Source organism: Solanum pennellii, chromosome 8 (genome assembly GCF_001406875.1).
Source record: "Solanum pennellii chromosome 8, SPENNV200".
Classification (NCBI taxonomy): Eukaryota; Viridiplantae; Streptophyta; class Magnoliopsida; order Solanales; family Solanaceae; genus Solanum; species Solanum pennellii.
Genome location: NC_028644.1, coordinates 44,104,815 through 44,120,928, shown reverse-complemented (window position 1 = coordinate 44,120,928; position 16,114 = coordinate 44,104,815). Strand labels below are relative to the sequence as shown.

At 34.4% G+C, this 16,114-nt stretch overlaps 1 long non-coding RNA gene across 9 annotated transcripts; it reads right to left on the bottom strand.

Annotated features, from left to right (window-relative positions):
• Positions 1-1,329: 1,329 nt before the first annotated feature.
• LOC114078373 lies at positions 1,330-15,337 on the bottom strand. 9 transcript variants are annotated; one of them, XR_003580015.1, is made up of 8 exons: positions 15,048-15,337; positions 6,941-7,014; positions 6,734-6,839; positions 5,425-5,499; positions 2,919-5,325; positions 2,288-2,577; positions 2,000-2,156; positions 1,330-1,612 (listed from the first exon to the last, which is right to left on the bottom strand). It is a non-coding gene; the product is annotated as an uncharacterized LOC114078373 (long non-coding RNA). The 9 variants fall into 9 exon arrangements; XR_003580012.1 differs by lacking the exon at positions 1,330-1,612 and having other exon boundaries at positions 1,667-2,156; XR_003580013.1 differs by lacking the exon at positions 1,330-1,612 and having other exon boundaries at positions 1,667-2,156; positions 3,329-5,325.
• Between the last annotated feature and the right edge of the window lie 777 nt (positions 15,338-16,114).

Sequence of the window (16,114 nt, the reverse complement as noted above, 5' to 3'; positions counted from 1 at the left end):
GGCTAATAAGTAGGGGGGAGGGAAAGGGTCGAGGGTAGGAGTGAAAAATGAAATGTTGAAGTTGAATATATTTTTAAAAAGAACACTTAAAAATTCTTTGATTGATTTTTTCAAAAAAAAAAAAATTGTAACTTGAAGTTAGAAGAGAGTTTCAAACAATGTTTACCTTAAATTTGAAGAAAAGAAATTTTCCTTATATTTGAGAAAAATGAGTTGATCTGAAAAACATTTAGCCCAACAAAACATAAGAAAACTGAAAAATATTTTCTTCATACCAAAGACACCCTTAGTGTATGCTCATAGCATTTAACCGAGAAAATGATCAAAATGGTCCTTGATGTATTGGGGTTATTTTATTTTGGTCCTTAATATATCTAGGTGATTGAAATAACCTTCTTGTATGAAAATGTGTTCAATTCTAGGTGTTAAATATAATTGTGGGGCCCACATAACTTACAAAATCCCCCATTTTTCATTCTTATTAGCTCAAAGAAAGAGTTTCATGAATTTCGAAACACCATTTTCTCTAACATCGAACCACATAATTACAAAATAATTATTGTAAAAACTTTGAATGAAATGGATCGTCAAGAATTCTTAGCAACAGTGATGACAACAGTGAAATAAATCGTCAAGAATTCTAGACACCATTTTATTTAACATCTAATCAACATTGTTATCAGCAGCAGTGATAGCAACAAAAAGGGTAACCCCATCCATAGCAAGACTCCTATCCTTGAAGTCAAGAAAGAGTCGAAGAGCAGACAAGGTGTAACCAAGATCAACATATGCAGATATAAGGGTAACAATATCCGGTTGGAGAATTTTTGACGATTCATTTTATTCAACTTTTTTACAATAATTATTTTGTAATTGTGTGATTTTATGTTAGAGAAAATGGTGTATTCTAATTCATGAAACTCTTTCTTTGCACTAATAAAGATGGTAAAAATGATGAATTTTATAAGGTATGTGGGCCCCACAATTATATTTAACAATTTTTGGATAGATTTTTGAGTTTAGGGTAAAAAACTAAATTGAGCATATTTTTCATACATGAAGGACTATTTCAATCGCCTAGAATATATTAAGTACCAAAATAAACCAATCCCAATACATCAAGGACCATTTTGATCATTTTCTCGCATATAACTATAGAAAAATTATAATTTGAAAAACGTTCTGCTAAAATAAATAATTATTATTGTCATCCAAACAAACTAAGATAGTAACTAAATTGATTTCCCAATAATTAAAAAAAAAATCTAGAAAAACGAAGAGAGAGAATAGGAAAGAGAAACAATAAAACATGAGTCCCACAACTAGAAATATAATAACAATAAAATAACCCCTTAAAACTACTAGTATGTAAAAAATTTCCTCATGAGTTTAAAAAATTACTAAGCTATTATTCATGTGCCAGAAATGAAAATAATGAAACAGAGCTTCCCCACACATGGAACCAAGTGGCTAAGTTACCACACATTATTGTGTACTTTCTATACAAAGAAAATCTGTTATTACCAGGTCGGATGAAAGCTGACCTATTTTAACTCAGTTTCCTGGTATGGCGGATACCAGAAAAACCTCCATTGCCATAAGTTCTTGGCTTCTGAAAGAGCAATCAATAACACAAGATACACAATGGTTACCACTAAAGTAATGATAAAAACATATCAACTTGACTTCAATACAAATCTAAGCTCTAGAAATATCTCTGTTAGTTATCTGATTCATGAAAGGATAACATTATTAACCTAAAAAGCCATAGCAGAAATTATTGCAATAAATATCCCAATTCTCAACCCTATGTATCACTAACTGCAAAACAACTTCAACACATCACATTTTATGCTGAAATAGTTCCATTTGAAATATACTTCACATTTTATGCTGAAAGAGTTCCATTTGAAATATTAGATGTAGAATTGATCATGACAAAATATAAGCAACTATTCATGGCAAGAAGCATAAATTTGTCTCAGAAAAATATCCGGACCATGATTCTGCTTCTTACTCCCATTTTTCTCCTTATTGTTATCCCTGATTGGCGTGTGATCCTTATCAATTCAACTGTTAGGATCCAGTTTCCTTGACCTATCTTTGTGTTTGTTCTTTTTATGCTTTGATGCACCTGAAGGCAACCCTATACCTGCCTATTAATAACATAAAGATAAGTTACTGGGAAATTTTACAACAAGACTGTATTAGTATAGCAAACGGATCTTTGATTTAGCACTCCCAAAACAGTAAGAGAGCACATCAAGGATTATAAGGTGATTCTTACCAATGGAAGATCAATAGATGATGTTTCTCTGAGCCGAAAAGTATCCGTGAGTATATCCAAGACAAAAGGAATGCAAGTGTACACATCTGTGTCCCTCATAGGAAGAGCTTTTCGACAGCTGATCTAGTTCCATCCCTGCACCTCTCCTCATTTCTCTGTCCCCCACCACACTCCTATGATATTCTGTCTCAGATATAGAGGATGATAATGATCACTTGCATAAAAATCAAGATGTTTCCTAAGTTTATAATGATCTAGAAGATCAACTGAACCACCAAGTCCTCTAGATCCTGAAGACGCAGAACAACAGGCACACATGATGGAAATTCCAATTTTCAGATTATATCCAATAGAGAGAATGTATAAGTATCCGTATAGCTAAACTTTAAGCAAAACTTTCAAGAGCATTTCATATTTTCAAATTCTGCAATAAAAATTATCAAAAACATAATATTGAAGATAATTAAATAACTAGGATCAAGAAAAAAAAAATCACCTATGTTTGGGTGTAGGTTAAAAGTAGTTAAATATGCTCTTGAGCAGAAATTGCTTAGGATTTGATGGAAATTTTGTGTGTGTGTGTGGGGGGGGGGAGGGGGGGGGGAATCTAATTAAAAATAAGCAATCATACATGTCAGAGGCAGCCTTCTTAAGACTTTCATCAACTGATCTATTTAAGATCAGAAGCATCGTGAATCTCCAACTTTAATCTATCACTGCTTTAAACCTCACGAGCTATCCTTTTCATCGTGAAGCTCTGATAGACCAGTGAATATAGTAGCATGAACAATCAATATGGAGTTTTTTCTCAATCAAAAATGAGTTTTGCACCATTTGTGGTGGTAAAGTTAAAGAACTTGTTGAAGAGTTTTTCTACACTTTCAACAAGTAAGAAAATGATTTCAATATAGACGAATCAAAGCAATAGCCATATGATCTGGAAGGATGCTTTTAATGGGTATTGGAAGTAAGTAATGTAACATGAAATGAGCATCATTAGTCTTATAACCAGACAATTTCCTTTCATCCAGTTGCACACACCTAGATATATTGGAGGCACTGCCATCAGGTAGCTTGACTGTCTTTAAAACTCCACAAATATTGATTTCTCTCCATTTGTCATTGAGAAGCAAGCTTTTGCAAACTTTGTTCTCTTGTTATCTCCAGTATCTTTTGGATGAAGATTCTTTCTAATTCCCATCTCTTTCAAATCATATCGGGCTTTTGCATGATCCTTTGTTTTGCCAGGAATATCCAAAAGAGTTCCAAGAATGCTATCAACTGTGTTCTTCCTACATCAAGGTTGTGGAGTAACAAGTTGTGCTACCAATAAGGTGATTAAAAAAAATTGACCTTTTTTCCATGGGCCATCATTTGATCTCTTTATCTTCTTTCCAAACACATTTTCAAAATCTTGTAAGCTATTAAGCACATCAGTTCCCTTTAATAAAAGTGGAGGAGGCCTGAATTCAGTTTTTCCATTGAAAGATCTTTTGTTAGATCTCTATGGATGATCCATGGGTAGAAAAACACGATGATCCATATAACAAATTTTCCGGCTATGCTTAAGATATCAAGAATTAGTGTTATAGTTAAACAAGGGCAAGCAAACTTTCCTTTTGTACTCCATCTAGACAACATAGCATACACAGGAAAGTCATTGATTGTCCAAATAGGAGCTGTTCGAATTTGAAAAGTTTGATTTCTTGAAGCATCATATGTTTCAACCCCAGAATCCCACAACAATTTTAACTCATCTATCAATGGTTGTAAGTAAATATCAATGTCATTTTCAGGTGATCGTGGTCCAGGTATAAGTAAAGAAAGTATAGAATATTCAGATTTTTATGCACATCCAAGGCGGCATATCATACGCCATCAACATAACTGGCCATGTGCTATGAGATATACTCATGGTTCGAAATGGATTGAACCCATCACTTACTAATCCAAGTCTCACATTGCGAGAATCTAAAGCAAAATTTGGATGAAACCTATCAAAATCTTTCCATGCTTGACCATCAGTGGGATGCCTTCACTTTCATCTTTTGAACGCTCCTCGTCATGCCACCTCAAAGAATCTGCTGTCTTTGAGCACATAAATAACCTTTTGAGTCTTTGAATTAATGGAAAGTGTCTCAAAGTCTTTGCTGAAAGTCGATGTGATCTTTTAGAAGACTCAACCTCACCATCAACTTCAGGATTTTTAATATATAGTGAAGCTCCGCCAGTATGACAAAATTCATCATCCTTATGATCATTCCTAAACAACATGCAATCATTTGGACATGCATCATTTTTCTCATAATCAAGGACGAGATTCTTAACCATAGACTTGGTTTTATTGTAAGACGAAGGAATGTTCAACTTGGCATCGCCTCTTTTAATAACTTTAAAAGAGAAGTGAATGATTCATTGATCCATCCATGTAGACACTTCTACAAATATAGAAGTGTGAGTGATAATTTAGAGAATCTGTACAACCAGGATATAATTCTTGGCTTGCCTCTTCAACTAAGTTATAGTATTTCTTGGCATCTTCATTTGGACCATCATAAGCTACCTGTGCAACATCTCTAAATTGATCATTCAACAATCCATCAATGTCATCACGCTACTTTAGCCTGTGCAACATCTCTAAATTGATCATTCAACAATCCATCAATGTCATCACGCGAGCAATCCATATCATCTTCAACATTCAACTTTATATCCCATTCCCCGTGATTGATCCATCTAGTATAACCTTTAACAAATCCATAGCATATTAGATGATCATACACTACATTCCTTCAAGTCCAATGAATGTTACAAGATTTTGCACATGGACACTGAATTTCCTCTCCATGAGGATCTCCACAAGAGTAAGCAAAATTTAGGAATGATTCAACACCATCAAGATATGGTTTTCTATACCTTGCTAAATCCATCCAATCCTTGGATGGGATATTTGAATTAGGAATGATTCAACACCATCAATATATGGTTTGCTATACCCTGCTAAATCCATCCAATCCTTGGATGGGATATTTGAATTCCTATAAAAAGATATCAATATTTGATATTTCAATAATAATCATTAAATTCATGAGTAAGTTACCAGAATCAGGTGTTATGAGATGATAATAGTTTCTTACCTCGTCATGACACTTGTGTTATGCCAAATCAAACCTTGAATTCTCCACAAAAGTTTTTGAATGTTGATTATACTTCTAAGGAAAAATAAGTAAAATTAATAGGATATAAACAATTTAAAAAGAAAGTGAATTATAGGATAGACAAAATTTACTGAACTTATCAAGAATAAGGAAACAATTACTAGCAGGTTTAAACATTCAAGCAAACATTACAATGATACTATAATAGATAGTCGATCACACCAAAAATCTTAAAGTTTCGTAGAGTTTACTCATTCTAAGTTGTCCCTTATCTGAAGCAAGATTACCTATAATCATGGATCATAAAGGGTGAAATATTACTTATAGGACTTCAAGTGTTATGTAGCCTTCCAAGTTATAAAAATGGAAGAAAACAATTAAAACGATCTAAAGCAAGAAAGTTGAACTAAATTTTAAGTCTAAAGTTGACTGCATTTTACAATAGGAAAAACATACATTAATGAATGTTATATGTGCCATCAGAGAATGTTGGAGAGTGCTAGGCATCTATTTTTGCACCGTAAAGTAGTAGCTGGCATATACAGTGTATCAATTTTCTTATCTACTGCAGGTAACTGCCATGACTCACCCTATAATCTGAACCAGCCAGGACTACCAGATCACTCAGATTCCTTCATCAAAAATTCTATAATTTGAACCTATGCACCTCTCTTATTCAGAAACATACCAGTCATATTCAACCATTCGACATCAGAGTTTTGCCTCCTGAACCTTGTGTTCCCAAGCAGTAAGACTACGTCCAATAACGGAACAGAGTTCTTCATCCTGAAACCTTTCTTATTCATTTCTTTTGTGTTGTGTTTTTTATAGAAGTTTGTTGCTTTGGATATTTTTAGTCTTGTTAGAAATTTACAATAAAATAGAATTCGCACTGTCATACACAACTTTATATCTATCCTCCAACCAATATTTCCTGAGTATACTGTTTGAAAAGCTTAAACTGGTAAAGGTATTATTCAAGAATATGTTCATCTGCTAAAATAAGCATGTTCCTTATGCAAATGTTCAAACAATATCGTTCAAAAAAAAAGAGGAGCTAACAGAGAAAACTCTGTATTTTTATAAAAAGTACAGAAATAAGAAAGTACTATTCAAAATAGCCAACCTCCAATGCTAGTAAATTACACTACCCAAGATTGTTGGGTAACTAAAACAGACAAAAGAGATTAAACTGTCTGGACTAAGTATCGAAAAAATCCTCTAGGAAGCAATATTCAACAACTTAATAAAGTGCATACACAATGCATATTGATTATAAAATGCTTACCCACTGGCAGCACCATCAACCACAACTAACAACTCATTGATAATATATAACTTGATCTATCTTTGGAGTGATTTTCTTGATCACTGTTTCTATTTCTTGTTCAATTCTGTACCTCACAGTCAGATAGATACAATCAGTATCAACAAAAATCAACACATAGAAACTTAATAATCTAGTATAAAAGAAATGAACATAATTAATGCATACAAAGTGAAGCGATCCTCAAAAGCAATCAGGCTAACAGATTAACCAAGATGCCTAAATCTCCCTGATCATCCAACCTGTAGAAGCAATTACCAATGATAAAATAGCAAAAACAAATATATATGTCAATAAGCAAGATTAGATATCTATTGTGCATACCCTATGCAAATACGTTTATGAGTTCTTAGGGAAATAAGAATTGATAACAACGTTAATGTTTGAATATTTATTCCTCTGGGCAATTTTGTTCCATAAAGAAAGAACACCAAATTCCCCTCACATTTCAATGTGGGATTTGGCAAGAGTGGACAAAAGCTCTGCTGTTAACATCTTTTGCAACACTTGTACTTTTGTGATTTAACATTATTTTCGACATAACAAAACCTACAGGCAGAGGCCAACTACTAGGTCTGCTTAACAATGAAAATCTAGTGAGGTTAATTGGATGTTGCGGAGCTTGATAACATACTTCTTTTTTATGAAGTCATGTCAAAAGGAAGTTTGGAAAATCATTTATTTAAAAGTGAGTCAAATCTCTTTACATCAGTTTGCTTTATTTTTGTATGCTTAGTTATAAGGTTGACGATTTACATATTTCAACTGTTTATATGTTAGCATTATTAGAATGTCACTGGCAGCAAAAACAAAATCTTTATCACCAACTTTACCCAAATAAAACTCCAGAAATCAATAGAGCCTAAATCATATGACATCTTTTCCACTACAGATACCACAACGCAGTTGTAAGTCACTACATAGATTTGCAGATTGCGCATTTGTAGATTTACAGATGTATACCATATCACATATTTGCAGATTTGTAGCAGATAGTTGTAGCTATTTCAAACCCAAGTCTATCTCAGGCTAAAAAACAGGGGCAACAAGAGAAATATCCAATGATAGTCTAATGCAGACATGTAAATCAGGATGGTATTCGCACTAAATAAAGCATGGAAAAGGAGGAAACTCAACTCGAACAATACCAAGACACTCTACTGAAAACAGGTAAGTCTCATAAATATGCTTCTAGTCAAGTTGGTAACACTAATTCTGAAATTTAGGTTGTAACATCTCAGTATACTTACCAGTGTACTCAGTCACTCAATACATCTCCCATATAAAAAATTCAATCTGGAATGGGATAATGAGTAGGAGGAAACATGAGTTATTACAGACCGTTGGAAGGGACATGGGATATTTGTTGAGATTTTAATGTGATAAAGTTTTCTTCCAAGCAATGAAATTGAAAGAGAACTACTCCAGCTATGGAAGAATAATCTGATTTTATAGAAGGTTCTGAGTCAACTAGCTAATTTGGATGTTGTACAGGAGGACAAAATTTTGACAGAGGCGGAATGACTACTGAAATCTCTTCTGATGGAACATGGAGAATACATCAAAATTGAAGAAATTTTATGGATATCAAAAAGACCCGGAGCCTTATGGGCTCAAGGAGGGGACAAGAATACCAACTTCTTTCATAAAGTGGCAATTTCTCATAAGTGAAATAGTAACATAGACCAACTAGTAATTCAAGATGAACAAGTGGAAGATCCAGTTGGAATTAAGGGGTGAATAATTGATTTTTATAGTAAGCTTTACTTTGAGACTCGGAGCCGGAGACCATCATGCAATTTTATCATTTGCGCAGTCATCATTGAAATTGAAAAAGAAGCTCTACAAAGGAATTTTGATAAGGAAGACGTGTATACACATGTCTAGATGGGAAGTAGCGTCAAGCTGGGGTTAGAGAAAATTGATAGAGAAAGGAAAGACAAATTGACAAACTACACTGTTTCATTCGCTGAGACTTCTTTTTTTTTTCTTTTGGTTAATAAGAGTGTCCATTTAGATTAATTGGACTATAAGTAATAGAAGATTGTTTAAGATCGTAAGAATCATTTAAAAAAGTCAAGAATTCCGTCTTTTACAGATAGTTGAGTCAACTTGTTAACTTACATTGCTATACAAAAAATGATTCTGTAAAAACTTCTGTCTGCTGAAATTTTCATATTGAGGTAACCTTTATCTAAATAGTAGAACTATATGCATCTCACTAGTCCACACCAAAATAGGATTTACAGAATCATTTTAAAAATTTCCTCTCATAATTACAATTGATAAATACCAAGAACATATTCTAATGATTTCGCAGGAACTCATCTTAGTTCCATCATCAACTAATATACTTGTTCCTACTACTAATAAGGCAATTCTTTGGACATTCATGCAAAATAGTAGGGCAGAAATTATTGAGAATTATATCCACTAAATAGCAGAGTTAGTTAATATTTCTTGTTAGTTGCTGTTCATGTAATTAGTTAGCTGTCATATTGTTAGTTAGTAGTCACATGGTTAGTTAGTTAGTTGGTTAATCACATGTTTTCTCCTTCTTTAATTAGTCTAGAATCTTCCAAGTTATACCTATATAATGAAGGAGTTGTAGATGAAATAACAAGGGATTTTTGGCATGAAATATATTGAAATTCTGTTCTTCTTCTTCCTCTCTACAATGGCTGTTTCTCCATTGTTTCAGTGAAGCCATTATGGTGGTTAACTCACTGCATCAGTGAGTTCTTATTATGGTATCAGAGCAGGGTTAGATTCTCTCGTTTTGTATCTGCGAGATCTGTGTTTGATCCCAAATCTTCATCCAAGTTTATTGGCTTGCCATGACAGAAGTTACAGCTCAAGCAACTAGCACTAGAATTGACATGAACAGTGTCTTCTATGTGCATCCTTCAGATAATCCAGGAACACCACTCGTTCCAGCTCAATTTGATGGAGTTGGATACAGATCATGGAGAAGAGGCATCTTACGAGCTTTGTCTGTGAAGAACAAGTCAGTTTTTATCGATGGAAGTTGTGTGAAGCCAGCTGAAAATTCACCACAATCTCGTCAATGGCAGAGATGTGATGATATGGTAACCTCATGGATATTGAATTCTCTCACCAAGGAGATTGCAGATAGTGTTGAATATGTCAACAACTCGTGTGAACTTTGGAAGGAGCTGGAAGACAGATATGACCAGACAAATGGTGCAAAACTATATCAGATTCAAAAGGAAATTGATGATTTAACACAGGGAACATTAGACATCACTGTCTATTACACAAAACTGAAAAAGCTGTGGGAAGAACTAAATACTTTGAACACCAAGAGCATATGCACATGTACATGTATCTGTGGTGCAAAGGATAGTATGCACAAGTCAGAACAAGATAGACGATTGATACAATTCCTCATGGGATTGAATGAGGTTTACACTGTGATCAGAGGTAACATACTCATGATGAGTCCTCTTCCTTCTACTGCACAGGCTTTCTCTCTGTTGATTCAAGAGGAAAAACAAAGAGAATATAGACCTACCAGTCGTACACCTATGGAGTCAATCTCACTAAATGCAAATGATGGCAGAGGATCACAAGGTGGTAGAGGATATAGAACAAATTTCTCAAGTAGTAGTGAATTGAATAACAATGGTAATAGAAGTGCTTTGATCTGTGATTTCTGTAAGAAGCAAGGTCATATCAAGGAGAAGTGTTATAAGCTACATGGATATCCTCCAAAGAACAATGTTCCTAACAATAGAACAAGCAATACACAACAGTTCAATGCACAACAATTCAGGCAGAATAATAATCAAAACTTCAGAGGAAGAAGAATTGTGGCAAATGCACATGGAGAAGAATGCTCACAAGAAAATAGTAATTCAAATGCTGTTATTACACAAGAACAATATGGCCATATTATGAACTTGTTACAGCAGTTCCAGATTGATAGCTCAGGAGAGGATTCTAAGAACAATGCTGAATCTAACAAGTCTGCAGGTACAATACTATGCACTTCTTCTATTGAGTTTGGTAATACTTCATGCAAGTGTTCAAGATCAAGCATTGACTTATGGATCATTGACTCAGGAGCTTCAAACCACATGACATATAATAAATCTTCATTGACAAACATTCAAACATTACCTTATCCTATACTTGTTTCACTTCCAAATGGATACAAAGTAAAAGTGACAGAGTTTGGTGATGTACACATTGCACCTAAAATGGTTTTAAACAAAGTATTACATGTTCCTTCTTTCAAACATAATCTCATTTCAGTTCAGTCCTTAGTCTCTTCAATGCAGTGTATGATTTCTTTTACTGATACAACCTGTCTATTACAGGCCCTTCAGTGAAGAGGCCTCAGGCAATTGGTAGTAGCAGGGATGGCATTTACTACATGTGTGGAAGATGCTTGAAAAATGCTACTCAAACCACTGATCTTGTTTGTAGTTGTCTACCTCATGTATGTAGGAGTATTCCTTTTCCAAGTTCAGTTTGTAATAAATCATTGTGGAAGAATCTAGAAAACTTCCTGTGATGTCTGTTTGCTCATCTACTGAAAATACAAGTGTGTTGAATAATGGTGCATCTCTTAAGAATGATGTGGATTTGCTGTGGCATAACAGACTTGGCCATGTACCCTTTGTAAAAATGAAAACCATACCTACTATTCCAGTTAAGTTTTCTAGTAGACAGCCCTTCACTTGCACCATATGTCCTATGGCAAGGCAAACCAGACTACCATTCACCCACAGTACAACTCATTCTAAGAGTATATTTGACCTTCTTCACATTGATTTGTGGGGTCCTTACCATGTTCCTACATATGACAATTGTAAATATTTTATCACCCTTGTAGATGACTATAGTAGAGCTACTTGGACATATTTGTTGAGCACCAAAAGTAATGCCATACAGGTTCTTCAAACCTTTATCAATATGATAGAAAATCAGTTCCAAACAACTGTAAAGTGTATCAGATCAGACAATGGGTTAGAGTTCAACAACAATGAAACACTTAAGTTTTTCCAAGCTAAAGGCATTACACATCAGAGAAGCTGTCCTTACACTCCACAGCAGAATAGCATAGTGGAAAGAAAACACAGATACTTGCTTGAAACTGCTAGAGCACTTCTTTTCCAATCCAAGTTACCAACTAAGTACTGGGGTGACTGCATTCTCACATCTACATACCTCATTAACAGACTTCCATCCATTTTCCTTCAAAATAAATGTCCTTATGAGATGTTATATAAAGAGAAACCAAAATATAGTCAATTAAGATCCTTTGGATGTCTATGTTATCCCACATTGCCTAGAGTTCACAGAGACAAACTAGAGCCAAGAACCACCCCCCATATCTTTATAGGATATCCATCTGGAATCAAAGGGTACAAGGTAATGAGTCTTGTCACAAAGAAAATACAAATCTCTAGAGATGTAATTTTTCATGAAGGCATATTTCCTTTTTCTTTATCTTCAGAAAATAGTAATTTTCCTTCTATTGCAAAAACTCATTCTACTGATTTCTCTGAACCTTGTGATGCATTGTTAAATAATCATTTAGATGTAATTGATGATCATCCAACTCTGTCTCCTAATCCTCAGCCTGTACATTCACCACCAACACAAACTACACCAATCCCACATATACCACAGAGAAAATCCAATAGAGAAACTAAGATACCTTGTCATTTAAAGGACTATGTCTTATCACTTCCCAACCTAAAGAACAACTCTGTTTCCAATACCATTCCTAATGCCAACCAAAGTAGCCTGATATCTAATGCATTGCTCAGTAAACACACCAGTTCTGATGTCACTGTTTCTAAAAATCAAGTCTTGGTTAAAAACATTTGTTGTGATAGTGAACCATATTCCTATGAAGAAGCAGCATTAAGTCCTGCATGGCAAAAGGCAATGGAACAAGAATTTGATGCTTTACATGCAAACAGAACTTGGGATTTGGTTAAACTGCCTATGAACAAACAAACTATTGGTTGTAAATGGGTTTACAAAGTGAAACATAAAGCTGATGGCAGTGTTGAGAGATTCAAGGCTAGATTGGTGGTTAAGGGATACACACAAAAGGCTGGAATAGACTACACAGAAACATATTCACCTGTTGTCAAGATGACTACTGTGAGAACATTGATAGCATGTGCTGTGAAGAAAGGCTGGAAAATGTTTCAACTTGATGTCAATAATGCATTTCTGCATGGTGATTTAAATGAAGAGGTGTATATGACAATACCTCAAGGTCTTGATGTGGGTGAGCCAGGCTTAGTTTGCAAGCTTAACAAGTCTTTATATGGGCTTAAACAAGCCAGCAGACAGTGGTATGCCAAGTTGACTGAGGCACTGTCTCTTAGAGGATATACACATTCACACTATGATTACTCCTTGTTTTACAAGAAGTCCAATTCACTGGTAGTGTTTGTGGCAGTTTATGTTGATGATATAGTCTTGACAGGCACAGATTCCACTGAGATCACTCAACTAAAGCTATACCTTGATGAGACATTCAAGATTAAAGACCTTGGTAGGCTTCATTATTTTTTAGGTATGGAGATACTTGACACTGCAGGAGGGGTTCTTATCTCACAAAGGAAATTTGCACTAGATTAATTGAAGGAGTATGATTGTTTCAGATACACAGCTTTATCATCACCCCATGATCCAAATGTTAAGCTCAAAGCCAAGGAAGGAAGTCCACTACCTGATCCTACCTATTATAGGAAGCTTGTGGGAAAACTAAATTTCCTTACTAATACCAGAATGGATATTTCTTTCAGTGTTCAACAACTGAGCCAGTTCATGCAAGACCCCAGAATTCCTCACTTACAAGCAGCCTTCCACTTACTCAGGTATATAAAACAAGATCCTACACTGGGAATCTACTTATCAAAGGATCCTAACTGTGTTATGAAGGCATATTGTGATTCAGATTGGGCTACATGTCCAGATTCTAGGAGATCAGTAAGTGGATTCTTGGTATTACTTGGAGATAGTCCTATCAGCTGGAAATCAAAGAAGCAGGAAACTATATCACTATCATCTGCAGAGGCTGAGTACAGGTCACTCAGGAAGGTGGTAGGTGAGTTAGTATGGCTACACAGGCTGATCAATGAGCTGACAATACCTCACTCTTCTCCCATAGCTGTATATTGCGACAGTCAAGCTGCCATACACATAGCACATAACCCTGTGTTCCATGAAAGAACTAAACATATTGAAGTTGATTGCCATTTTGTACGCAACAAGTTGCAGGAAGGGCTCATTTCAATTCAACATGTAACCACAAATGAACAATTGGCAGACATTTTTACTAAGTCTCTCACTGGCATTAAACATGCTGCAATTCTGAGCAAGTTGGCTGTAAAGTCCTTACCTCCAACTTGAGGAGGGGTATTGAGAATTATATCCACTAAATAGCAGAGTTAGTTAATATTTCTTGTTAGTTGCTGTTCATGTAATTAGTTAGCTGTCATATTGTTAGTTAGTAGTCACATGGTTAGTTAGTTAGTTGGTTAATCACATGTTTTCTCCTTCTTTAATTAGTCTAGAATCTTCCAAGTTATACGTATATAATGAAGGAGTTGTAGATGAAATAACAAGGGATTTTTGGCATGAAATATATTGAAATTCTGTTCTTCTTCTTCCTCTCTACAATGGCTGTTTCTCCATTGTTTCAGTGAAGCCATTATGGTGGTTAACTCACTGCATCAGTGAGTTCTTATTAGAAATCAAAACCAAAAATGAAAAAAAAAGCTAATAAGAGATGGTAAAATGTCTGAACTTGAAAAATGATGTTTGGTAGCAATCTAACTTACTAATGTACAACAACTTCAAAAAAATTTACAGAAAAAAACAAATGTGTTAGAGAATCTTTTGTCACCACATTGTAGGCATATTATCACCTGCATAACATTATGAAATAATAATTAAATATGCAGCCATATGCAAAATAATATACAAATAATGTCACGTTTGTGTTATGTTGGATTTTATGCAATTATAAACAGGTTAATTGTTTAACTAAATGATTACATGCACAATAATACCACATCTACACATTTCTTATTTTGCCCTTACAATTTCACAATCCACAAACTATAACAAGCAAAGATTATCTGGAAAGCGCAAATGAGGGGAAGGAAACAGGAATTTCAGTTCTAAGAACCCTAAAGTAATAAAATTACTTCTAAACAAAAAATAAGAATGCAATAAATTGATTGTTTTTAGTAATCGACTGTACGAAATCAGTACTTACGCTTGAAAAAATCGAGTCTTCAGCTTACGCTTTTCAGTTCTTCGATCCCAGATCTTCAGCTTCAGCTCGTCATCTCTTCAAGTAATTTGGGTTCTGGAGAAGAGAATCTTCAGCTCAGCTCTTCATTTCATCAGCTCAGCTCTTCATTTCTTCAGCTTCGTCACTTCGATCTTCAACTTCCTCTCTTCGATTTACAATTCTAGAGAAAAAACATTAGAAAGGAAAGAAGAGTAAATGTGTATTCATCAAATAGGAAAGAAGAGAAAGAGAAAAGTTTTTATTAATTATATTTTTTGGCCAATAAAAATGGGAGGGAGAGTTAAAAATATGGAGGGAATATAAAATTTTAGTGATAAATTTTAGGCCACATTTTTAATGTGTTGTTTTTACAATTATAAAATAAGACACTTTAAAAGTGTGGCAATAAATATAAATAATTGTTGCCATTTATTTTATACTATGACAACGCTTATAAAGTGTAGCTTATACCATTGAAGGGTACACTTTACAAGTGTTGCCAATATTGTTGTTGCCAAAAGTTAAAAGTTTAGGCTACATTTTATAGCGCTCCCAAAAATATATTAGGCAACACTTTACAAGCGTTGCTCAGATTTAGTGTGGGCGTAGGCCTAAAATATTGTAGTGTGGTGAAGAAGAATTGAAGGTGATATAATAGTGGTGGTACAGAACAAATTAATAGTGAAGTTTGGGTTGAATATGGTTTTTCGATGAAATGAGAATTAAAAATGGGTGGTATTAGTGATGTAGAAGATATAATTATTGGATAATTAAAACAATTAATTAGGAATTCGTTAGAGTAAAACATAGTTAAAAAATAAAAATTAATTAATAAAGAAACGAAAATAAAAAATTATAATTTATGAAATGACGCTGACGTAGTGCTGATGTGGCAGCGAGTGTAATACACTACATAATGTGAGAGTGGTGTTACACGTCTCAAAGTGGTAATAAATTCACTTTTGAGTAGTTAAGGTGTGTTATATGTCACTATGATAGTTTAAGCGTGTAACTGACTTCTCGGACAGATTCAAGGGGGAATCTATTTC